Here is a 25,894-nt window from a genome sequence, read left to right as displayed (position 1 = left end):
CCAGATGATATCTCACTACTGATGCAATTCTCTATCTATATAAAAGATCGAATACTGCTGCCATATCTGGGCAGGAGCTGCTAAAAACAGCCTATCCTGCCTTGACAGAGTACAAAATAGATTCGTGGCTTAGTAGGGGATGCCCTTTTCTCTACCCTGCAACTCTTCTCCCACAGAAGAGATGTTGCGAGCCTATCCTTGTTTTATCGTTATTTCCATGGCAAGTGCTCGTCTGAACTCCAATCTCTGGCCCCCTCCCTCGCCAATCTTTCACGAAAAACACCCGTCTAGCTGAATCCACTGTGAAAAATTCCCCCACTCTTTATTTGTGCCTAAATCGAAACGTGGATTCCATGAACAAAGCTTCTTTCTTAGAACTGCACGCCTGTGGAACTCTGTTCCGTCTGCCTGCTTCCCACCGGACTACAACTTGGATTGCTTCAAGTCCAACGTCAAAAAATTCCTAATGAACCGCCCCCTTAAGTAAAAACTTCATCAAATCTCCACACTAACGTAATGTACTTGCAATAAATCTTATCCCTGAGTGGCTTCCGGACCTTGATAAGTGGTGACCACTGTAAAAAAAAAAAACCTCTTTATCCTTTCGAAGAAATTCGTACTAAATATTTTCCTTTCCGTGTGTTTATACGCCTTTTTGTATGTATCAATAAAACCTTTGTTTCTTTTGTATTCCATGAGTTTTTTCCGTATTTAAACAATATTAGGAGAGTCATCTCTCAAAGCATCGCAATACGATCGACTGGTTTTTGTGCAATGTTAATAACTGGGTTGAGAAGTTGGCCAGACCTTATAACGCTAATTTGACACTTTAATGATTTTTGAAAAAGGAAAAATGTTTTATTCGGTACATTTTTTTTTTATTCGTTTCCATGATTAACAGAGTTTAAGCAAGTACTCGTTTGGGGGAGGAGATCAAATCTATAAAAAAAAAACTTTCTTGAAATCAATTTTTTAAAAAGGTTCTGTAAAATTAAAAACAATTACCCTATTGATTACTCGTATCAAAATCTAATGAAAAATGAAGAGAATTGAATTGATTTTTTTCTCCTTTGTTTTCACTTACGTTCTCTCTCTATGAATATTATATTCATTCGTTTGTATTCTCTCTTTTACAAAGAGAGGGAGAAATAGAACAAGTGAAGAAATAACATGATTTGCGAAAGCAGAGTAACATACTTTACAAGTTTATTGAATTATCAAGTAATTTTCAAGTAATGTAGTAATATGAACTGGATTAGATATATGAACTGGATTAAATATATTCCTATTAAAAATGGGCGAAAGTTATAGACGGTTTACTTAGAATTGCAGTTTATATAAAATTCATGGTTACACATCGTTAAATTTGTGCTCCTTTGCACCCCGCTTTTTATCTATCTTTTGCTTCTTTTCTCTTTGTCTCTCTTGTGGCCCTCCTCTATGTTGATCTCTCTGGTACTCATCTCTTTTATTGGGATCTCTTGTGCTCCTCTGCCCTCTTCTCCTTTCGTTTTTTGGTTTCTACTGTGCTGCTATCTCTCTTGGCCACTCTTATGTCCCTCTCCTATCTTTACCTTTTATGTAATCTTCTCTCTTGGTCTCTCTACTACCCCGCTCTCTCTCTTGGTCACTCTTATGCCCCTCACCCCTTTTTGCCTTTCTTGATATTCTCTTCTCTTTTGGTCTCCTCTCGTGTATTGGTCCCCTTTGTCCTCCTCTCTTATCCTCGTCTCTCGTGTGTTCAACTCATCTCTTGACCTCCCTTGTGTTCCTTCCTTTTCTTAGTCATTCTTGTACTCCTCTCGTTTCCTGGTCTCTCTTGTGCTTATTCTCTTTTTGGTTTCTCTTATGACTCTCTCCTCTCCTTATCTCTTGTGGTCTTCTGTCTGTTTATCTTCCACTCCTATCGTCTCCTGGTCTCTCTTGTGCTACTCTCGCTTCTTGGTCTCGCTATTGCCCCTCCTGTTTCTATTGCTCAGCCTGTCTCTTTGTCTCTCTATTGCTCCTCCTGTTACTTGGTCCCTGGTGTGCTCGTCTCCTCTCTTGGTTACCTTTGTGCTCGTCTCCTATGTTGGTCTCTAGTGCACCTTTCATCTTTTGGTATTTCGTGTGCTTCTCTTCCTTTATCTACGCTGCATTAGACTCTCTTTTTATCTTATTTTTCATTACTCACTATTTCTTTCACTTGTCCGTATTTTTTGGTGGCAGTTATGAGTTATGCCAGTTATGGTAATTTTATATGACCAAACTCACATCTAGTATTATATAAGCGTAATCAATTTATGTCAAGGATCCATATCTAGTAAACATTCCAGAAATAACTGTTGCTATATAACACTTTTTTACATACAATTGGGTGAACACAAGTTTCGATTTAACAAAGATTAGTTGAAATGGAATAGTTATAAAATTTGGATATGCACGAGATATTACAATAGAAATTGCTTTGATTACGAAAATTGCAGTTTGACTTACAATAAGCTTTATCTATTACAGTGTTTGATCTAAACATTAAAAATTTTACATTCAGACATAGGGCAAGCTTTTTAATCGTTTTTTCTTTTGCCGAAAATTTGGCTGCCAAGATTTGACTTTTGTGGTCTTTAGCAAACTATTCAGCAAATTTTGGGGTCTAAACATGAAATTTTACATAAAAGGTATTCAGACATAAAGCCAGCCTTTTAATCAGTTTTTGGGGCGAAAATTTGGCTGTCAAAGGTGAAAGAGTTGACCTTTGCAGATCCTCTCAAACTCTTCCGCCATTTTTGAGTGTGAACACTTGAAATGCTAGATGTACGTTACTTGGGCATGAATCAAAATTTTTATAATATATATATATATATATGCATGCACATAAGGTTATGAACATTACATAAGGCCCGAGCAAAGCCGGACTGAACTGCTAGTATATAAATTTGAAACACACCTGTCAGGCATAAATGCTTGGTGTGAGCTATATATAGTTTTAACTTATCTGATTTTATTTTATTTGACAATATTTTAATCCCTTTCTTTCATTTTACATCCAGTTTATATTAGGTTTGTACCTCTTACCTTTAGAATTTTATTCGTATTTTGAATGCTCGCCAATTTATTATGCAAATATCCGGCCCTATTTTTTTTTAAATCTATATCACTTAGCTTATTCTGAAACCTTTAATTTTTTTACTTTCCTGTATTTTTGTAATTTCAATTGTCTCAATACATGGAATTAAGTCATTCGCAACCTATGACTATGCAATTTCAACTGCTACCCACCTAGAAAATGGGGCTATTAAACCTGACATAGTGATATGGGACAAGGGGGAGAAAGAAGCAATCTTAGCAGATGTTAGTGTCCTCAATGGTAATGGTTTAAACGGAGCTGAGAGGGAAAAGATTACAAAATATTAAGGAATTATGTATAAGATGAAACGGAAACTGGGATCTTAGAAATATCTCTAATTCAAGTAATTTATAGTAACAACTGGGCTTCTGAAATATACGTTTAAAAGTAACTCAGAAATATACCCGGTAGAACCAAGTGTAAGAGATTAAACCACTTGCACTGAAAGACATCGTTAATATTGTAGAAATGTCTACCGATTAAAAAATGTATGAGATAGCATAAGATAGCTGAATGTCTTTGAAGGATGCCCTTATTCCGAACATGATGATAAAACTGGAAAAAACGGCAATGTATATATGCATGTCTCTCTCTCTCTCTCTCTCTACACACATATATGTGTGTGTGTGTGTGCGCGCACGCACGTGCGTGTTTATAAGTGTTCATATATATTCGTGCATGTGTCTATAAGTAACAATACGCATCTTTTTATTTATCAACTGACGCTTCCACCTGTCGGCTAATTCTACCTAATCTAATTTAGTTGCTTGCTTTTATTAGTCAATAAACATTGTTTTTATGTATGACATATATTCCTAATCAAATTTCTTTTTCTCCAGAAGAAAATCATACGTACAAAATAAATCTCGCACTTTATTATTACTTTCTGTGAAAATGCCAAGATATATTTTGGCGTGAATCAAAGGCATTTTCGACAAATTAGACTTTATTATATTCGTAAACAATAATTCGTTGTTAACCTTTTCTTATCGTCTAGATAGAAGGTTAAAGAAAACCATACCTCCAAAATTAACCTTAAGCTGACCTTACTGAAACGTTACGTTAACATCCGAAGTAATGTTGGCGTAATTAGTTATTGTATCCACTGACACAGCAACCTAGTATCGTATTTTTAATACTCCTTATTAAATATGACGTGGTGTATATCCGTAGATCCACCGCAAGAAAAAAAACCTACCTGGTTAATCGAATGGCCCAAAATATTACGAGATCTAACATGTCAGAATTATTTTCTTATTTCGTATATTCGAATTCATTTTAGCGTTGAAGTTATCCAATGTTGTTGACTGATTTCCTCGTTACACCTTTGCTACTGATGTGAACAGATTAGACTGTCAGAAGATACATGTTTCCTGGCCTAAAATACTCTAACATTAATCTTATTGCTTTTTCCATTCCCCCATACAAAACTCAAGTTCTGCAAAACAAAATAATTTACTCTAAAAAGACAACGGAACCAAACACTTTAAATAAATATTGTAAGAAATAAATTACTTGAAGCATAAAAATATTTTTGCCAAAATGATTAGTTTCGGTATTAAATGAGCAGAAAAGTTTTTACATATCGAAAAACAAATCAACCAAACTAAAGTTTCGCAACGTGGAAGTACGTCTATCTGAAAATTAGAAAATACACACATTTGGTGATTTCTTAATGACTGTCTTATCATTTGCATTTACACTGCGTTACAATGGAATGGGTACAAAAATGGATGGTCACCTTCAGTACTGCCAAGACTAAGCTTCCTTCCTTTAATAAATTACAAGAAACCTCATCTACCACCAATAGCAATGGCCAAGAACACATTGCCTGAAAGTACTTCCTTTAAACTCCTCGGCCTAAAGTTTACAAGGAATATGAATTGGATTAGATACATTGAGAGCATTGCCAAGGCTGCTGCGAAGATGGGCGTGATAGAAGACTACTTACGCCTGAAATTATCCTGGACCTCTATAAGGCCACCATTCGCCCATGTATGGTGTACTGTAGTCACATGTGGGCTAGTACAGCTGCTACGTCTATCTCACTCCTGGACAGGGTTCAAAAGGAAGTCGCCAACCTGATATGTCCTAGACTGTCATCTAGACTTCAACCCCTGTCCCATCGACGAAATGTTGCATCCCTCTGCCTGTTCTACAAGTATTTTAATGGTGAATGCTCTGACGAACTACACGCACTTGTACTCCCTCGATGTCAACATCGCTGGCAAACCCGACAAGCAGCTAAATCCCACTCCTTCACAGCTTTCTACTCCAATAATTTCTTCCCGCAAACTGCTAGAACTCCTTTCCGGGATTCTGCTTTCCAAACTATACTGACATGCAGAAGTTCTAGTGTATTGTATACAGACATCTTGCTACTCGTCTCCCTTTATCATATTCCTGCAACTTATGTCCCCGATAGTAGCCCCCTTCTTCAGAGTGTCACTGTGTTTTGTTTGGGGTGAAAATTGAGATATATATGTTACATGCTTACACGGTTTCGAGTGACGTATTCTTTTTCAACTTCTATCTTTGTCAATGATATTTTTTTTAGTAACCCATCTGCTCTATCTTAGAGAAAACAATCTATGATTCTCATACGCAAAGACATTATTTGCCATTTATACTCTATAGATCGAAGGTAGGTGCACATGTCTAGTAAAATCTACGAACCCACAAAATAAATGATCACGATCAAGCCGGACTGTTTGCTCTTTCGTGACTGTTTTCTCTTTCATGGTCAACGCTGGGCCGTTTAATCTTCCCTGAGAACCTGTTCCTGTTTAATACACAAACCATCGCAAATCAGTCTAACTCCGTATAATTCTGTAATTTCTGACATAAATGCATCATCCAAATTTCTCTATTTACAGAGATGCATAAAACAGTCTGCTTGGTGTTGCATTGCTCTTGCTGAGAGAATCTTGAGGTAAAAGTAGTGGATATAACATCAGTACAGACAGCTGAAATTATTAATATTAAAAAGATTAAACAAGTATAACGCATTCAGATTTTTTTTATGTACATCTCATGTATACGTATATGGTTAAAAATGAGTAAATTTCACGAATACTATCCAGAACAATACCATTTAAACTTTGTGATACCAGATTAACGATCTAAACATAATGGGATACAAAATTTCCCTCAGACGGTAAGTATTGTTTCATCTCGTTATTTTCTTAAATATTAGTATACGATACACCATTTTGAGTAAAAATCTGTTTAGTATTGCCCCTATAATCTCATGCGCACATTTCATGTTGAATTAATCGTTATTTCTCAAATTATTTTGTATGCCAACCCAATTGTTTTTTGTATTTATTATAGCGTATGTACACATTCTAAGCGTATTCTAAACAGTACAAGCGTATGCCTAAATAGATTCTTTACGATAAATGTTTCCTTAGTTACTAATATTTAAGATACAAGATAAGACAATATTTGTCGTCTGAACGCAGGTTTTTCATCACATGTTAATTTAACTCCATTGCAGTTTCATAATCATATTGCTACAGCTGGATAAAACTGAAAATCAGTTTCCTAGATGCATCCCCTGATCACTATGATGATATGTGATTATACGGCCGACAGCTCTTCAATCATAAAAAGAAAACTGAGGGGATACATGTTGAGTTCACTCGTTGAATTTGAAATAGTTTGATCTCAGAATAGTTGGCAGAACAACCAGTCAGAATATATTCTGCACTCATGACTGTCGGTTAAATTTAGTGCGTAGTTAACGGAAGTGAAATACATTCTCTTACTTTAGTAAGATAATGAACTCATAATGATGTTAGAATAAAGTACATTTCATAAGACAATTATATGCTGTCAGTGTTGTAAGATCTAGTTGAACTGCTTCAACCAGGTCTTACAACACAGACACGATTCAATTGAATCAAATTGATAATAAACATTTTGAAGTTACACTATGGAATATTTTTAATTTTGTAGCGTTAATCAATTTTCTGCAAAAGAAATGTTCGTCGTAAATTATATTTTGAATAAATGTATTTAATAGTTCTCGCATTCCATGACCCATTTTTCCGACAAATTTGGGAGAATTCCTCATGTGTCAGAATCCATCAGACTAATACGTTTTGTTTGTTTTGATATTGAAGTAATATTTTCAGCTTATTATATCAAGTAGTTTCTTCTGCCACGGATGCTACGGAATTTTTGCTTTAGGACTCTCATCTGCAGTAAGTACTAGTTATTGGCAATAGCTATGTTGTATACATAAAAAAATGTGAGATTTTTACCTTCACGAATAAATCAGTGAGTTTCTTTTGTTGCATATATATATATATATATATATATAATTTTTTTTTTTTTTTTTTTTTTTTTTTTTTTTTTTTTTTTACGTGGAAGTCACCACTTGTCAAGGCCCGGAAGCAACTCTGTGATAAGCGTTATTGCGTGTACAGTAATCAATGGAATAGTATCGTAGAAATCGTTGGGGATTTGATGAAGTGTCTTAAGGGAGCGGTTCATTAGGAATTTGTTTATGTTGGACTTGAAGGTATCAAAGTTGTAGTCAGGTGGGAAACAGTCAGACGGAAGAGTTCCGCTGGCGTGAACTTCTAAGAAAGAAGCTTTGTTCATAGAATCCAAGTTTTGGTTTTGGCACAGTTAAAGAGTGGGGAAAACTTTTGACAGTGGTTTCAGATAGACGGACGTTTTTCGTGAAAGATTGGCGAGGGGGTGTCAGGGATTGGAGTTCAGACGAGCACTTGCCATGGAAGTAATGATAAAACAAAGATAGGCGTGCAATGTCTTTTCTGTGGGAGAGATGTTGCAGGGAAGAGAAAAGGGCATCCGCCATGAAGTCTATTTTGTACTCTGTCAAGGCAGGATAGGCTGTTTTTAGCAGCTCCTGCCGAGATATGGCAGCAATATACCATTCTTGGGCTACTTGGTTTTTATATAGAGAATTGCATAAGCAGTGAGATATCTGGAGCGGTAGGATCCCACCATTTTTCCAGCGACCTTGGCAATGGATTTGATGTACGTGTTCCATTTCAGATCAGGAGTAAAGGTGAATCCCAGAAGCTTATCAAAACATGAAGCCTCCCTTAGACGAGAGCGATCTATTTCAATTGATGCCAGATGGAGATCAGAGCGTTGATGATGTAAAGATAGGAGTTTGGTTTTAGATTCATTAAAAGTAACCAGCCACCTCTCCCCCCCCCCATTGTACCGTGCGCACAATATCAGGAGAGAGAATCAGAACTTTGTCATTTACGGCCTTAGATGTGTTGCCACAGATGATCCTGTCATCAGCATAGATGTCAACAAATGATTTAATTGTTTTGGGTGATCATTGGTGTATATCAGGAAGAGAGTTGGGCCCAACGTTTACACGCCTAATATTTTATTTGCCACACGAAACAGATGGTCAGACGACGACGGATTCTGATTTAGATTGCTACTAAATTTTTAGTTTAGCTCTGTGATCTAAACTTACTCTGATTCTACCTATTTGCGCTTACAAAATTGAAAAGGCCTTTGCTTTTTAGGCGGGGATGACGGTTTTGATTGGGTTGACATTGCAACTTTTTACACTTGAACTTAGCGAAATGATATTTATAATTGGAAAAATCAAAATGTCTCTGTCTTAGTAAACATTTTGGAATTATTCTAAAGTAGACGTGGCTTAGTGGTTAATGAAACGAACTAGAAAGCTGGGTTTGCCAAATTCGAATCCAGTTTCTTCCACAGAAACGTTTATCGAACCACACCTGATTTGTGTCTTACTTCGATAGGAAGTAAACAAAATTGTAATGGCGATAAACTCCCCATCTCTTTGCTTCTTTCTTCAAATATTTTATCTTTTCCCCGCACATTCTTTTCATTCATACTAAGTCGTAATAAACCCATCAAGATGGATCAATGCAGCATGACAATGTTGAAAGATTATAATTTAACAAATCTCTTCAGCAAACACGATTATCAAGCTGTCATTTGCTATTTTAAATTAATGAATTCAGTCGAGTAGAATTTCCGGACAAATATTAAGCGCACAGATGAGGCTGTTCGTCGATTGGCGGATTTGGGCTGCATACACATTCGTGATGTTTAGAGACAGTGCCCCAGTTGATATTATCAATTCTGTGGCGATTCGAACTTACCAAACGAAATGACAATTTTCAAATGCCTATGCACAAAATTTCTAGTGTGATACATAAATTGCGACTATTCGTTTACTCTGCGATAAATCTAAATGCCGTTGTCTGGCGTGGATTATGACGAAGAGTGACCTGATTTGGTTCATAACGCTGTCTAGACTCATGAACAGAATCCGTTGCTTTATCGTAAATGTTGTTTAGCATGAAGGCCCCGAAAACCACAAAAGTAATGAGTGAATTTGCGTAGGTATTGCACTAAAAGCAGAAATAACAAAGCCAACTAATGCGCTGTCTTTTTTCTTTTCCCGAAAGGAAATAGTTTATTTCAGTGGTCTTTTATCTATCGGATTAACGTTTTGATATTGTGTTCTACTAGGTCTAATCATCCTACCCGGCCTGAATTTCTCTCTTGTGGCGATCTGTTCCCTCAAGATTCCTCAGACAAAGTTAAAAAGGTACGAGGCTTGATTAGTTATAGGCACTGGCTTGAATCTGACCATCATCCTGTCATATACATTTTCATATGGTTTGAAGTTGTAATTGAATTCCGACGATGTAGCTCAGACAACATTTAAGGCGCCAAAAGGCACACCAGATTCGATAGTTATGTAGTTTAGAGTATATTTAATTTTGTGTAATAGACTTTGCCATAATTCTGTGAATTTTGTACGAACATTGTGGGATATTTTGTATTTGTTAAAAGTTCGTCGGTAAATAATTAGGTAATTAATTTAATAAGCAAATACTTATTCCATTAAATTATGCATTGATAACGCATGTGTGTTAGTGTGTATATGTTATTATGGGAAATAAAACAAAATAGCAATCTTTTTACAGATAGCTAAAGCTTGTTTGGTTATCAAATTCTTTTTAGAAGTATATATATATATAATGTGTGTGTGTGTCTTTTCCTATCGTGTGATTGAAAAGTTTTCTTGTCAGCATTTTCAATCAAATATTAAATACTTAGGTATACACACACGTATGTGTATATATATATATATATGTCACATACATGCTGTTTCGCTGTATCATACTTAATCAGTGCGGCTAGACTTCAAAGTACCTTACTTTAGATTTGAACATTGGCCGACTAGACTGCAGTCAGCGCTTTTTGTGCTTTTGCTATTTCGCAAATCTCGATTGCAGGTGTTACCAGCGCTAGTAACTTATTGTATGTTTGTAACTAGAACTCTAGACTGATTGTTACTCCTGGTGATTATAAGTAACCTTTAGATCAATTAGTGTATAATAAGTAACGTTTAAAGCAAAGTTTACAATTGGAAGTTTACTTGCTAACGTTCTTTGGATAGTGCTAGTTTTTAGTCACTAGGAGTTCTTCCATGCAACTACTTCTCATCACCCAATGGCAAAAATAGATTATAGTTACTGGATTATAAATAAGATTTTAAGTTTCGCCTATCCGCCATTTTTTTCTAATTACCCTTACAAATCACCCTATTATCGCAATAATGGTTTATTCTTGAGCTTCCGATATTTACGTAGAGTAAATTTATAGAAGTGGATAAAACAATGCAGTAGATATGTGTATAATCAGGTGGACCCAAAAGGTCCTATTATGTATTTGAAGTTAAGCAACATCGAAATTGGATGGACATTTTGAAATACTAGATGCTGCATGTTAGAAGGCTTTGCTCTTATTCCAGAATTCTTTCTTGTCGTGTTGGACTTTTCGCAATGTCGATTCTGGTAGTAGTTGGAGATTGCGCAATCGTTGCTTCACAATAGATCCCACCTGAAATCCTCGTTACAAAGAGTGTCCATTATCACTCAAGACAAACCGAGCACTACTGCTAAGTGAGGTTTAATGTGGTGATTCAAGAATATTACTTTAATGTCGCGCATGCGCAGACTGGCTTAAACATGTTTTTATATATTTTTTTTTTGCACTTAATCACCCCAAATATTAGAAAATTGATTTTTCCTTTCTCACGTCGTTTCATGTCTATCCGTTGCGCGTGTAATTGTTGGCCTCTTTTTTTTATGACCGCAGATGCGGAAGCCATATTTTTTGTTTAGTTTCGTTGTTGGACTCTTTTATTCGCGTAATTTTGCGATATTTTTCATAGTTTGTTTGTGTCTTTATGCTTCGTGTTCTGTTTTTATTTTTGTTTTACATTTTACTGGGGTTCTGAAAGACAAAGAATTGAACTGTATAGAACAAAATAATCGAACAAAACTAAGTTTAAATAAGCAATTAAAAACAATATTCATACACATATAACAACATACTAACATTAATTACTGGCAAGGCTAGCCGGCGTTGCATAAAGTAATTTGTTTTTCTCGGTGACAATTGATTTCCTACCGTTGTCACATGCGAGCTACATCTTAGTGTAAAAATTGAAACCGGTTAACTAAGTAAAATAAAAAAAAATGATAGCAAGTTCGTAAGTAATTACGTTTCTGAATTTTTCTTTTATTGAGGATTAGTTTTTCGTATTAGGGTGATTTGGACGACTGTTCTCATCTTGAGTGTAATTTTCACAATGTTTTAATTGATTTAAACTCCGATCTTTTTCAAGTGTATCTTGTCGAACTCGCGAATGTCTGTCGAACTCGAACGTACTTGGATTATCAATTGTAAAAGTGATATTCTCTTGAAGGTTCAATTCTCAGTATGGACGACCGAAAAATAAAATTACGAATTTCTTAGAACATCTGTAAAGTTGCAGGAACAAATACAAATAAAAATAAATTAAAATAAACAAACAAAATAAAATAAAGAAATAAACAAAAAAATAAACAAATGAATAAGAATAAACAATTATGAATAAGAATAAACAATTATGAATAAGAATAAACAATTATGAATAAGAAATAACAATTAAGAATAAACAATTAAGAATAAACAATTAAGAATAAACAATTAAGAATAAACAATTAAGAATAAACAATTAAGAATAAACAATTAAGAATAAACAAATAAGAATAAACAAATAAGAATAAACAAATAAGAATAAACAAATAAGAATAAACAAATAAGAATAAACAAATAAGAATAAACAAATAAGAATAAACAAATAAGAATAAACAAATAAGAATAAACAAATAAGAATAAACAAATAAGAATAAAGAAATAAGAATAAAGAAATAAGAATAAAGAAATAAATTAAGAATAAACAAATAAAAATGCGGGTCGCTTTTTTGTCTTGTTTAACATAAGAATGTGTTACTCTTCCTCGTCTCGACACCAGCTTAAAATCTCTCGCTGCCACATGTCCATCTCAACTGGCACCTTTCACTTTCTTCCGACCCTACGCTGGCGACATCCAGCCCATTCTCGCCTTCACTTGGCGGCGACTTTTTCTGCTCTCAACCGTGTGGTGCCCCTTTATTTCTCAGACGCAAGCCCAAGCACACTTGCAAATTTATACACGGTTTAAACTCTGCTCCTGCTACTAATACAATCGATTCCCACCCATCCTTGGCTACTAATATTTTCATACGCGCTCATATGCGCTCTTTCATACCTTTCCTTTTAAAAATTCTTTAAAAGAATTTAATTACACATGCGCGAGGTAATAAAAGAAAAATAAGTTTACATAAACATGAATAATTAAATCCAAATAAAAACGTCTTAGTGTATCATCTGTTCGATATTTCCATTTTATACTTTTTAGTCAAAAATATTTTTATTCCTTCTTTCCTTTTACAAAAAGGTATTAAAGCGTATTGTTCTAAATATTTTAAAACAACGTTTAAATACGCTGAAAAGGAAAAGCTCAGTAAACTATTTGAATAGAATGTATATTTTTTTCATTAAAGTTTTCTGAAGTAGTGTTGAAGTTTTTTTAGCTTGGGTGTGCAGGAATACATTTTCAAATGTTTACAATATTAAATCATTTCAAGGCCAAATCAGTTTACATAGCTATTGATTGTATGTACTGAGGCTGAAAACTCACCAAACTGAAACGGAATATTTTTTTTTATTTTAGTAAAAATCAGTTTATTGCTTCTTGATAATCTTCATAACATGTTATGTTAATTGTTTTTCAATATACATTTATACATGTATATTTTTTCGTGTGAGTTTTCCTTTTTCGCGCTACTTTTTTCTCAATATTCGGTTCGTCATAACATTTCTATCTCCTTTGCTCATTAATAGATTTTTTTTCGCCAACTGCCTAAAGTTTTTTTTTGCTTAAAACTTCCCTTTGGAATCTTTAATTAAGCTAGTAATTATAACCTTTTTTCTATTCCTGTGACTCATTTGTTTCTTTACTGCTCAGTTACTTTTAACAAGATTATTCGGGAGAACAGTTAAGCAAACCCATTGTATAGTACACTGCCCCCTTTTTGTCTCTTAACGCTCAGCCTCTCTTTGTCGAGATTATCCAAGGCAATTCAGCCTATGTTTGCCTTTAAGTGCTCGGTCACTTTTAACGAAGTTATTAGAGACAATTTACGGTTGACACCTGACCCAAAGGGACTGATGCATAATCAGTACCCTCAACCTCACCGGATATCAATATTATACAGCAATTATTGCATTTTCCCCTTTTTTATATCACAATAGTTTGGCCTTATCATTAAGAATGGGCCGTTCTATCCAATGTGAGCACTGCTTATTCCCATACTATATTCTATTTTTCACTATCGTCAAAGTTGCTTTGTTCGTAAGCTGACTTAGCAAAAGTCCAGTCATTTATTTCTGATGGAAAGTTACGTTCAATGTCTGGGAAATTTGATCTGCTTTTTGAATTCTGTATACAACTTTCGGACGTCTTATAGAAAAAATCGTCGCTATTTACATTCTCCATCTCTAGAAACTGAGGACTGTGAGCACCCAAAATGTTTAGAGGTCACTTATCATTCTACTATAGTGGTAATGCAATCTGTTTCGCCTTATCAAAGAAAGTTTAATTTCAAAGTATTTTTCTTTCATGTAAAGTGTTCTACACGACCGTTACATATCTTTGCTTGCTTTCAGTTCCCGATTAAAACTAATATTTCGGTGTTCTGTATTTATCTGAATCCAAGTAACAAAATCACGACAGCCAAAATATAGCATCAGTTACAAACCTTACAAATAAAACAAAATTATAAGTCGGTCAGCATAGCTCGTGATAAAAATAAGCACTTTTTCTTATTTTGAAAAAAAATGTAATCATTTGTTACAATGGCAGGATCAATAGTCAATTATAAGCGACCCATAAGCTTAGAACAATATAACTAGTATTTATAGAAATAGTCAGGTTTTTTTTTATTTTTCGTATTTACTTTAATATTTACTTTCTTACACGATATAATTGTTTAAACATTTATTCCAGTCTTGCAAAACCTCGAGTCAAGTTTTATTTCAAATTTTAACTTCAGTAATTTATAACAATAAAACTGGATATAACACTTAAACAGTACGTACACACGCGTCTAAAATGTTAGTCAAAATGGTTTTTCTAACTCTCGCTCTAAAGGAAAACAAACTACGTGTTACGTTTTAATAAGTATGAAACAATATCATTCATAATAATGCATAACAAACCCATTCGTAGAGTAAGAACATTCGCATCTAAGTCCGAAACAACATTGACTGTAAACCACGGTCCCCACTAAACAAAATATGATTTACAGGAGAGAAGAAAATTCAAAAGTGAGCAGACAATAAGAAAAGGGACGAACAAGTGACTAACAGACTTGTGTAACATCCTTTCAGTTTTTCTTAAGTTCTTATCTCTTGGTATGGTTTTCTTTTACCCCGTCTTGTCCGACTAGATTTTCCGTGGAAACGTTTGTTTTTCTTACATTTTTCATTCTTATACCTTTTTTGTAAAAGTCGAGACACAGCATCTAAAATAATATAACGTCCCAAGCACAAAGGAAAGAAATAAATACAACCCGTGTCAGCGTTTTTTCTTTTAACACAAGTTGTTTAATACCGTTTTCTTCCTCCCCGTCTTGACACCAGCTTAAAACTCTCTCCTTGCCAAATATCCCTCTCACTTAGCACGCGTTTCCTTTTCTTCCGATGGCACGTTGGCCATACCCAGTCTATTCTCCCCTTTACATAACACATCCGTCTCCTTCGCGTCAAATTTTGTGTTCTCAACCGTGCGTTGTCCTTTTTTCTTTTTCTGAAACGCAAGGCCGAGCACATTTTCCAATTTGTATACGCGTTCAAACGCTTCTCTTCTTGCTAATACAATCGATTAGTATCCATCCTTACCTGCTGCTGATATTTTCATACGCGCTCATAATCGCTCTGTTACATATCCAGTCATGGCTTACGGAACGAGAGCATGCTACCACTGTGAAGTAAATAAAAGGCCCCGTTAGAAATTTCATTCAAATTCTCGAGTTCGACAAAAACATTCCAGTTCGACAAGATATGCCTGAAGAAGGTCGGAGGTTAAATCAACCGACACGTTGTGAAAATAACTCAAGATGAGAACAATAGTCCGAATAATCTAAAGAATACGCATTCGTAAGTAATGTTTTAAAAAACAAATACCCAAGATAAGTTTTACTTTAAGGATAACCCGAAGCTTAAAAAAAATCCTTTGTTTCTGAAGTAAAACTTCTATTCGATGACAAAATTAATAGTGAATATTTGTGTCTATGGAAACAAATATTTTTCTTATCAGTTAATATTGAGCCGTTTCTTAGTTCATAAATACTAAATTTATGTACGTGTTTATTCTTTTCCTTTTTATTCTCAGTCATTAAGACGGTGTTTTACATTTGTTTACATTTTTTTCCACTTTTACGCACGTAATATTTAAATAATAAAAAAGTATTTACAAAAATTATAAAACTAATACGCCCTACAAATGTGGGGCGGAAAAATGTAAACAAAGGGCAGATAACTACTTATAAAAAGCGCCCAGCGAGCATAAAGAAAGACGAACATATTACAGAATCGCTAATAAAAAGAAAGTTATATTTACAGCGATAAAAATCGAGCATAAAAATTGATTAGGTCTCCGTGGTCGCGTGATAAAATAAGACTACTTATCGAGCGTGACTGGTTCGATCCTTGTCTACTCATCAGTATAGCTAGATTTAGTAAACTCCGAAACTTGCATGTCTCTAGATGACTTACTTTTATGCTCGTAATATTTAATGTTTGTGAGAACATACATGGCTCATAATTCGTTAAGGCATTTCTACGTACGTAAGTACGTTATCACTTTTCACAAAGAGAAAATGAGGTTCTCCGTTCACTTATTAATATTTTATTAAACATTTTAATTTTGCCATATTTAAACCAGATTAAAAATTCAAACTGCCGTCGAGGAAAGTAGTACAAATGTAAATATATTCAAAAAAGTGACAAAAAAAGCAGTAGAAATGTAAGCATATTAAAAAGTGACAAAAAGCAGTACAGATGTAACTATATTTTTAAAAAAGTGACAAAAAAGCAGTACAAGTGTAAATATATTTTTTAAAAGTGACAAAAAAGCAGTACAAATGTAAAAATATTTTTAAAAAGTGACAAAAAAGCAGTACAAATGTAAAAATATTTTTAAAAAGTGACAAAAAAGCAGTACAGATGTAAATATATTAAAAAGCGACAAAAAAGCTATACAGATGTAAATATATTTTTAAAAAAGTGACAAAAAAGCAGTACAAATGTAAATATATTTTTAAAAAAGTGACAAAAAAGCAGTACAAATGTAAATATATTTTTAAAAAGTGACAAAAAAGCAGTACAAATGTAAATATATTTTAAAAAAGTGACAAAAAAGCTATACAGATGAAAATATATTTTAAAAAAGTGACAAAAAAGCAGTACAAATGTAAATATATTACAAAAAATGGCAAAAAAGCAGTACAAATGTAAATATATTAAGTGGCAAAAAAGCAGTATAAATGTAAATATATTTTTAAAAAGTAGCAAAAAAGCAGTACAAATGTAAATAGATTTTAAAGTGACAAAAAAAGCAGTACAAATATAGTAAAAAAAAAAGTGGCATTCATTTCATTGATTTGCACACAATGTACATGACCGCTATTTTTACGCTAATAAGACTACATTGTTATGGTTTCAAAACTAATTAAATTGCTACAATGACGTTTTCTTCTCCCGTAAACGTAAGTGCCATTGTAAGCTAAATAACGGTTTAAATAAAATAGTTCTCAAATTTTATTAAGTAAATTACAGTAAAGAAATACATATCCGTTTTTATTACTTAAACTATTATTTAGATCTCAAGGACAAACATCTGTTACGGATGAAGAAAATGCCATTATATAATTGGCATTGGTAAGTAATTAGTATTTCAGAAAGAATAGAAGTTTCATAGCAGAGTTTATATAGACACTGGAACTTCTACAATTTCCGCTAGTATGAATATATTCTGATAGATGTGTTAATCTACCAGAACAATTCTACAATTTCCGCTAGTATGAATATATTCTGATAGATGTGTTAATCTATCAGAACCATAATATTCTGATAGATGTGTTAATCTACCAGAACCATAAGTATATTTCTTTTTCTTTTTAATTTAATTTTCTCAGTTTGGAATTGGAACGAAAACAGATTAACTTACCGGGCAAATTGCGCTGATGCTATTATCTGAGAAAAATGAAGTTTTTTTTATATTAATGTTAAGCCTGTACACGTGATGTTTTCAATAATATCATTGAAATCACAAATGTCGAGCGTAATTTTATTTTTGTCGCCTCGCATTTCCCAGCCAATTCATTAAATTTACACACGCTAAAGGCAGATTTACAATCGCAAATAGTAACGCTCGTATCGATTAATTCAACCAATTGCATTTAACGCCTTTTAATTTCAATATCTATTAATCGTTGTATGTGTAAGAATTCCATGAAGATACTGACCATCTGGTGGAAAGATCATTCTCCTAAGATTATAGTGTTTTCATTTTCTTGTCTGATCATGTTTATCTGATCTGGAAAAATCTCCATCTAAGTTCTTGTACACGATGTAACATTTTCTGAAGAATGTACATCATGGTTTGTGTATCCCAGTGTGTTTAGAATATTTGGTTATGGTTTACTTGTAAGATGAAGTATATTCATGTCGTTTATCCTGACAAACTCTTGTACAAAGATCAAAGATGCCTGTGAAGTGCTGTGTAGGTATTCAACCGCTTTCGATTTTATGAGATACATAGACATACCTTACTGGATCCCAGGACCAGAATTTATCTGGTTTGACGGGGTATTCGGATGAGTGCTGTTATTAGAAGCCGTACTTTCTTGGCCTTTTGACTAGGAGCAAAGTGTAGTATCTGTTCTGATATTGCACTTCATCTTTACTGTCCTCGGTTAGTGAAAGAAATCTTTCTAGACTGGCAATTTTTATTTTTGTTTCTATACAGTGCCCCTTTTTTTTTGGGAGCTGGATTTCCCCCACATTAAAAAACCGACCTTCTAAGACTGCCCTCGAGGGGAGGCAAGTAAATACAAACTATGAGAACGTGGACAATTCCTTCTCCCAGTATGTAATTGCATCAAAAGATTTTTATGGTCTTGAATTGTTATTTTTTATATTTGATCAGGGTTCATTAGTAAGTATATATATATATATATATGCTAGGGTGTTGGGGCAACCGTATCTGCGGGTAGATTTGCGACATTAAATGATGTTTTCCAGATATTCTATTTCAATATCCACACTATTCATCTACTATATCTCAATACAAGTTGTTCGAATAAAGGCAGATAACCATTAGTCGCGTGCTCTCGTTCATTCAAATACGTGAATGTAGGATTGACATGAAATTCTTAATGATAAACTAAAACGACACGAAAAATGGGCTGAAATGACTTAAATAAAAAGTAAATGATTTAGAATGACTTTAATGAAATTAAGGATGAATTGAATGACCTTAAGAATGACTTGAATGCTTAAAAAAATAACTGGAATCCTTCAAAAACAACTTGAATGATCTGGAGAATGACTTCAATCGCTTTGAGACTGACTGGTTGTAAAGGGGTGATCATTTTACATTAAATTAATGCAGAAAAGTGATCCCCCACTTTATATCACAAAGTTACAAACCTAAGTACAGCATGTAGTAAGAACAGATGGTGTTTATTTGCTCCCCCACCGAGCAAATTAGGCACAAGGCCGATTTTTAATGTGAGGAGTGAAGGGAGGGGGAAGGGAAAAAGGGGACCAGCTCCCGAGAGGTGGGAAATGGGAGCTGGTTAATGGTCAGACATGTGGGGTTGCCCCCACATCTGGTCTTTGCTAGTCATAGCTAGTCATAGCTTGCAGCATCTGCCGGAACAGATGGTATTTATTTGCTCCCCCACTGAGCAAATTAGGCACAAGGCCGATTTTTAATGTGAAGGGGAAATGGGGAGCAGCTCCCCGGGGAGTAGGGGAGCTGGATAGTGACAATTGGTATGAAGGGTTGCCCCTACATTGACCAAGGTCTTATATGTGAGGTTGCCCACACATATGGTCTTTGCTTGAAGTATCTGCCGGAACAGATACTACACTCTGATCTTGGCCAAAAGGTCAAGAAAAGGGTATTTATTTGCTCCCCCACCGAGCAAATAAGGCACAAGGCCGATTTTTAATGTGAGTGAAGGGGAAATGGGGGCTAGCTCCCCGGGGAGTAGGGGAGATGCATAGTGACAATTGGTATAAAGGGTTGCCCATACATTGACCAAGGTCTTATGTGAGGTTGTCCCCACATATGATCTTTGGTTGCAGTATGTCGGAACAGATGGTATTTATTTGCTCCCCCACCGAGCAAATTAGGCACAAGGCCAATTTTTAATGTGAGGAGTGAAGGGAGGGGGAAGGGAAAAGGGGACCAGCTCCCGAGAGGTGGGAAATGGGAGCTGGTTAAAGGTCAGGCATGTGGGGTTGCCCCCACATCTGATCTTTGCTAGTCATAGCTTGCAGTATCTGCCGGAACAGATGGTATTTATTTGCTCCCCCACCGAGCAAATTAGGCACAAGGCCAATTTTTAATGTGAGGAGTGAAGGGAGGGGGAAGGGAAAAAGGGGACCAGCTCCCGAGAGGTGGGAAATGGGAGCTGGTTAAAGGTCAGGCATGTGGGGTTGCCCCCACATCTGGTCTTTGCTAGTCATAGCTAGTCATAGCTTGCAGCATCTGTCGGAACAGATACTACACTTTGATCCTGGCCAAAAGGCCGGGCCAATATCTGCCGGAACAGATGGTATTTATTTGCTCCCCCACCGAGCAAATTAGGCACAAGGTCGATTTTTAATGTGAGGAGTGAAGGGATGGGGAAGGGAAAAAGGGGACCAGCTCCCGAGAGGTGGGAAATGGGAGCTGGTTAATGGTCAGGCATGTGGGGTTGCCCCCACATCTGGTCTTTGCTAGTCATAGCTTGCAGTATCTGCCAGAACAGATGGTATTTATTTGCTCCCCCACTGAGCAAATTAGGCACAAGGCCGTTTTTAATGTGAGGTAAAAACCAGCTCCCCTAAAAGGGGTCACTCTGGTTACCAAAAATAATAATTGTCCCAGTATAGAGGGTTTCCCCTCCATTGACTGGTACAAATTATCTTAGGTGCAGTATCTGCCGGAACAGATACTACACTTTGATCTTGTTTATATATTTTATTGAGAAAGAAAAATTGAACATAAAAAACGTACAAAAAATTCAATTCAACAAAATTAGGCACAGGGCCCTACAAGAAGTTGGGAGGGGGAGGGTACAGGGTCTTTTTAACTATGTAACAGATGAGACTTTGAAGTCTTACTCTTGACTGGCAACATTTACCAAAATACCTCAATCACTCTGTGGATCCTAATCTAACTAATAACCCCAGCGTTCAATGTAAAATTTAACTATGTACAATTTGTATATTCATTTCTGTATGTTGTGTGTGCATTTTTTTTTTTTTTTTTTTTTTGTGTGTGTGTATGTGTGAGAAAATAAAGTTCGATTTCATTAGAAAGAGTTGAATTAATTGGCATAAAATGTTCGTGGAGTGGGAAAAAACTAATGAAAATGTTCATTTCAAAAATAAGGAAAAAACTACTAATGTGTTGTTAGTGAGACCCCCCTGTACTATTCTATGTGGCTAGATGCCCCACTGTTTTCCGGGGAACCGAAAACAAGCAGAGCATCCCTAATGGGGTTTGGGGAAGTGGCCTTAATGGAGGTGGGAGAAAATAAAGCAACGGATGGAGGGGGTAGGAAGGTGACCTCTGAGTAGGGGGATGACCGGGGGCATCAGAAAATAAAGATGAGGAGCAGGGGGGGTTGGGCAGACTCAGAGGTTCTCTAATACCAAAAAATAAAATCAGGAACAGGATCTCATTTGTACCACCAGTCAAGAGTTACTTTACTGAACTTATAATGCTAACCTAGGCGGGATGGGTTCCGTAGGACCCAGCACCGCCCATGCCATGCCTAAGGAGGGAACACGTATTGAAACTTGGCTCCTCGACGGATGCACAAACTAGTGCTGTGCACCCACCTCTTGTCAAATTCCACTCTAGGCAACCTCTTCCAATCGCATCTGATCTTTACTTTAAGCAAATGTTTAAAGTAAACGATCAGATCCCGATCAGGAACAGATGTCCCTTCGTGGACCAACTTGAGGCGCGCGATCCAAATGGTCATGCGCGCTACTGCTAGGATCGCCAGGAAAACCAAACTTTCCTCCCTGGGGAACGGCGGCTCCATGTTGTACACAAAAGTTCCTACGTCGAGATCGAGCAGACACTCGGCATCGATGCGAGCTGTTACCCCCTCGACGTACCTTAATAGGGGCTGTATCCGGCTGCAACTAAAAAACGCGTGCTCGATTGTTTCGGGCTCGCGTTCGTCACAGCACGGACAGAAGCGGCTGGTATGTTCTTTATACCGGAAAAGTACGTCGAAGAGGGGCAGCGCATTTCGGACCAGTCGCCAAGTCAGGGAGAATTCCGAGTTATTCAGAATCTCCCGTCCCGGCGCCCAACGCCATTGAGAACGGACAACCTCCATCGACCATCCCATCCGCCTACAAAGTGGATCCTTCGCGGTCCCCTCCACTAAATCCCGATACAGTTTCTTCCTTGGCTGATCGAGGACATTGGTCCCCGGCAAAGCTCTAAGAGCGGTTCGGCATTCGGAGAAGAACTTGGACTCCCCCTTCGGTCTACGACGACCTTCTACCGAAGGGTTGGGTTTGAGGTTGGGAAACGAGTTCTTAACCACAGGGACCCAAGGAGCGTCTCCTTCAAGCGAACGACCCAGGAAAGCCAATCTCTCGGCGTTTCTATGACACAAGAGACTGGGCTGACCCAGGCCTCCCTCGCTCGGATTTTGAACACAGACCTCTCTGCAGACATAGTGCTTACCCTCGTTCCACAAAAGTGAATCGAGGCGCCATTGTAAGCGGGTTAGTCGTTCTGCAGGGAGAGGAAGTACAGACAAACGGTAAAGGATGAGCGGAAAGACGTATGTAGCACACGCCTCCGCCCGACCCTTCAAGGACAATTTCCTTCCAATCCAAGTCTTTACTGACGATTTGACCTTAGACTGTACTTCCGACCAATTCTTTTCCAGCTGAAGTCCCGGTCCAAACCAGACACCGAGAATGCGGACCGGTCCATCGGTCCAGCTGAAAATACCTGGAAGCGAGTTTACCCCGGTCCAGGCCCCCAACCGCAGGCCAACAGACTTGCTACGGTTGAAGATGGCCCCTGTTACTTCTTCGTATCGAGCGAGCGCCTCGACCACCGCTTGAACGTCCGTGAGGCAAGACACGAACACGGTGACGTCATCGGCGAACGCGGAAACCCTGGCTCGTGTGCCTCCAGGGAGAGCTATTCCGCGCAGGACTGGTGTAGCCGCCTCGTCCCTTAACTTGCGAAGGAGGGGTTCCAACGCCAGGACATACAACAGAGGCGACAGCGGACAACCCTGTCGCACCGACCGAGAGACAGCGAATGACTCCGACAGCTTACCGTTGATCTGCACCGCTACCGTCGGCCTGTCATACAGAACAAAGATCCACTTGCGGAAGTCCGGATTAAATCCGGCGGCCTCTAGCACAGATCCTAGGAACCGATGGTCGACCCTATCGAATGCCTTGGACTGATCCAAACTGATCAGCGCGGCTTCGGCGTCGTCTTCTGTCCCCTCTATGATCGAGCGTATCAAGTGTAAATTGTCTTGAATCGATCTCCCCTTCACAGCATAAGTCTGGTCCGGTTCGATCAAGTCAGTGATGACAACCTGCAAGCGATTCGCAAGAATCTTTGCCAAAATCTTTAACTCTGTGTTTAGCAGAGTCAAGGGCCTAAAATCATCAAAGTTTTCCCTCCCACCATGCCGTTGACCTTTCCTCAGCAATGTGATCACACCCTTGGTCACCTGTCCAGGGATGGAACCCTGGGCAAACCAATGGTCCTTCAGAATAGGGACCAACATGGGCGACAGCCTCAAGTAAAACTCGTAGGGTAAACCATCAAGCCCCGGGGATTTGTTATAGCCGACCTGCTTCAACGCAGTAATGACCTCATGTTCAGTAATAAGACCATCACAGCTAGCCGCCCGAGCCGCCGTGAGGCGGGGCGAGTCAGCCAAATAGCTGCCAAACTCATCAACCCTGAGTCCGGGTAGTTGGGTGAAGCGCACCGATAGATGCTCCCGAAACCCCTCGCAGATCTCCCGAGTCGATACTAAGGGGTGTCCTTCCAGGTTATGTACTTTACGAATGTACCCATCCGAACCGCGCCTTAAAGCAGCCTTCCGCTCAACAGCGTCAACATTCACAGCCTCGTTAGAAACTTTCTTTAACCTAGCCCTAACTACTTGACCTTCATACCGCTCGCTAGCCAAGCGGTTGAGATCTTGTTTAGCTAGTGCTAACTCTAGGGGGTCCCCCCCTCCACCGCCCGGGTCAGCTTATCCTCTAAACGCTTCTTTGCCTTAGCCTTATCTATCGCGAGGCGTTGGCTATACTGGACAGAGAAGCGCCTAATTTTGGCCTTGAGACTAACCCACCACTTACTCCCTGTAACCGCCCCCACTAAAGCCCGCTGAATTAGCTCAGTGACCTTCAACCGGTAGTCCTCCAGCTCCAACAAGGTGCTGTTGAACTTCCAGTATCCGGCCAGTTTAGGCCTAGCACTTAAGCTCAAACGGGCCATAACAAGTTTATGGTCCGAGTGTCCTAGCAAGTGGAACGTGGGGCAAGATAGGAAGTCTACATCGCCTCTTCTAACTAACATCCGATCCAAGTAAGTGCTTGGATGGGAAGGCACTACAGGATGCCACGTCCACATCTCCCGCCCCGGATGATCCAGACGAAATCTGTCGACGAGATCGCACGAGGCCATCAGGTCAGACAGACTGCTGTCACACCACTCCGACCCGCTAGTCCCCCCGACCTTATCTATTTTGGGATCAAGGATTGCATTCCAATCCCCCATTAAAACTAACCGTTCCGGATCCACTAAGAAGCCCTCCAACCGTCGAAAAAAGGTTGCCCTCTCCACAGCAGCATTGGGAGCATAAACAGCAACAATCCGAAAAACACTACAATTAACAGCAACATCAACAACAAGCGCCCGCCCGTCCTCGCCTGCGTGAACAACATTCACCGACGCTGACAGGGTGCGACTCACTAGCAAGGAGATTCCACGACTATAGGTATTGCCATATGCTGAGTAGACATCGTAATCGTTTACCAGCACCTGACAATCCCCGTCACAAACAAAGTGGGTCTCCTGGATAGCGGCGATATCTACCTTGAGGGACACCAAGTCTCTCACAACGCGCGAGGCCTTGCTTCGACACCTGATGCCCCTCACATTCAATGTAGCCAAGTTCAAAGACATGATCACTTACCTCAAGCACTGTCACAGACGGGTCTGAAATCCCGGGCAGTGAGGACATGACAGGCCTGGCCAAGGCTGCCGGTTAGTAAATCCGATGAAGGTGATCCATCCTTGGCCACGCCCCCCACGTCCAGGGGGAAGGTTAGTTTGAGTGCCCTGTATAGCGATGGGTGTACATACATGGGGATTCTACCCTCACATTTAAAGAAAATGTTGGTCAGTGAAGGATGGTCCCTATCCACCAGCTGCTGGCCTGGGATCGCATTCTTCGCTGCCCTAATCATTGCCCACATTCCTCCAGTCCTAGCGTCCTTGTTGACCCTAACGAAAGTGGTCAACAAGGGAGCGTCCTTGAATTTAGTGGGGTCTGTTACTAGGTCTCCACCGACTTTTTCAAAGTTTTTAAGTTTATTGTACCGGACCTTCTGTTGTCCTTTAAAGTCCGGAGCCGGTTGGAGAGGGTCTGTTTCACAAATCCTGCTTCCTGGCAGGAAGGGGAGCTTTTTGGTCCGTTCAGTGCGGACTTTGGGAGTGGGGGAGGGGATCTCTTTTGGTTGATGGGGAGGCTGAGCGCTTGGGGAGGGGGTAGCCTGCTCGTTTTCTTCTTTTTGGCTCCTGTCACGGGATGAGGGGCGGGAAGAGTTTCTTGGGGCCTTTATAGGAGAGGGGGAAGGTTGTTCGGGTTGCTGGGGTGTTGGGATCACAGGGGGCTCATCCTGTGTTGTTGTTGCGAGGGAGTCCTTCTCAGTCTCAGTGGGGGTAGGAGGGTTTGCGTGTCTTGCGGCTTTTCCTCCTCCTGGCCCTCCTGATCTCTGTTGCGCTCAGGGCCATAGAGACTGTTGTCTCTTCCTCTGCCTCTGACGCGGCCTCCTCCTCAGATTCTGGTAGTT

The 25,894-nt window shown here is 38.3% G+C and overlaps 1 long non-coding RNA gene and 1 pseudogene across 3 annotated transcripts in view; both read left to right on the top strand.

Annotated features, from left to right (window-relative positions):
- LOC145245707 (uncharacterized) overlaps positions 1–25,894 on the top strand; it is an 839,291-nt gene that overhangs the window by 160,923 nt on the left and 652,474 nt on the right. The gene's annotated exons all lie outside the window — the stretch shown is intronic.
- Positions 18,428–18,607, top strand: LOC145246264 (U2 spliceosomal RNA; annotated as a pseudogene).

Source organism: Euprymna scolopes, chromosome 23 (genome assembly GCF_053919585.1).
Source record: "Euprymna scolopes isolate OS-2025 chromosome 23, ASM5391958v1, whole genome shotgun sequence".
In the NCBI taxonomy this organism is placed as follows: domain Eukaryota; kingdom Metazoa; phylum Mollusca; class Cephalopoda; order Sepiida; family Sepiolidae; genus Euprymna; species Euprymna scolopes.
This window is presented reverse-complemented; position numbering and strand designations above follow the sequence as displayed.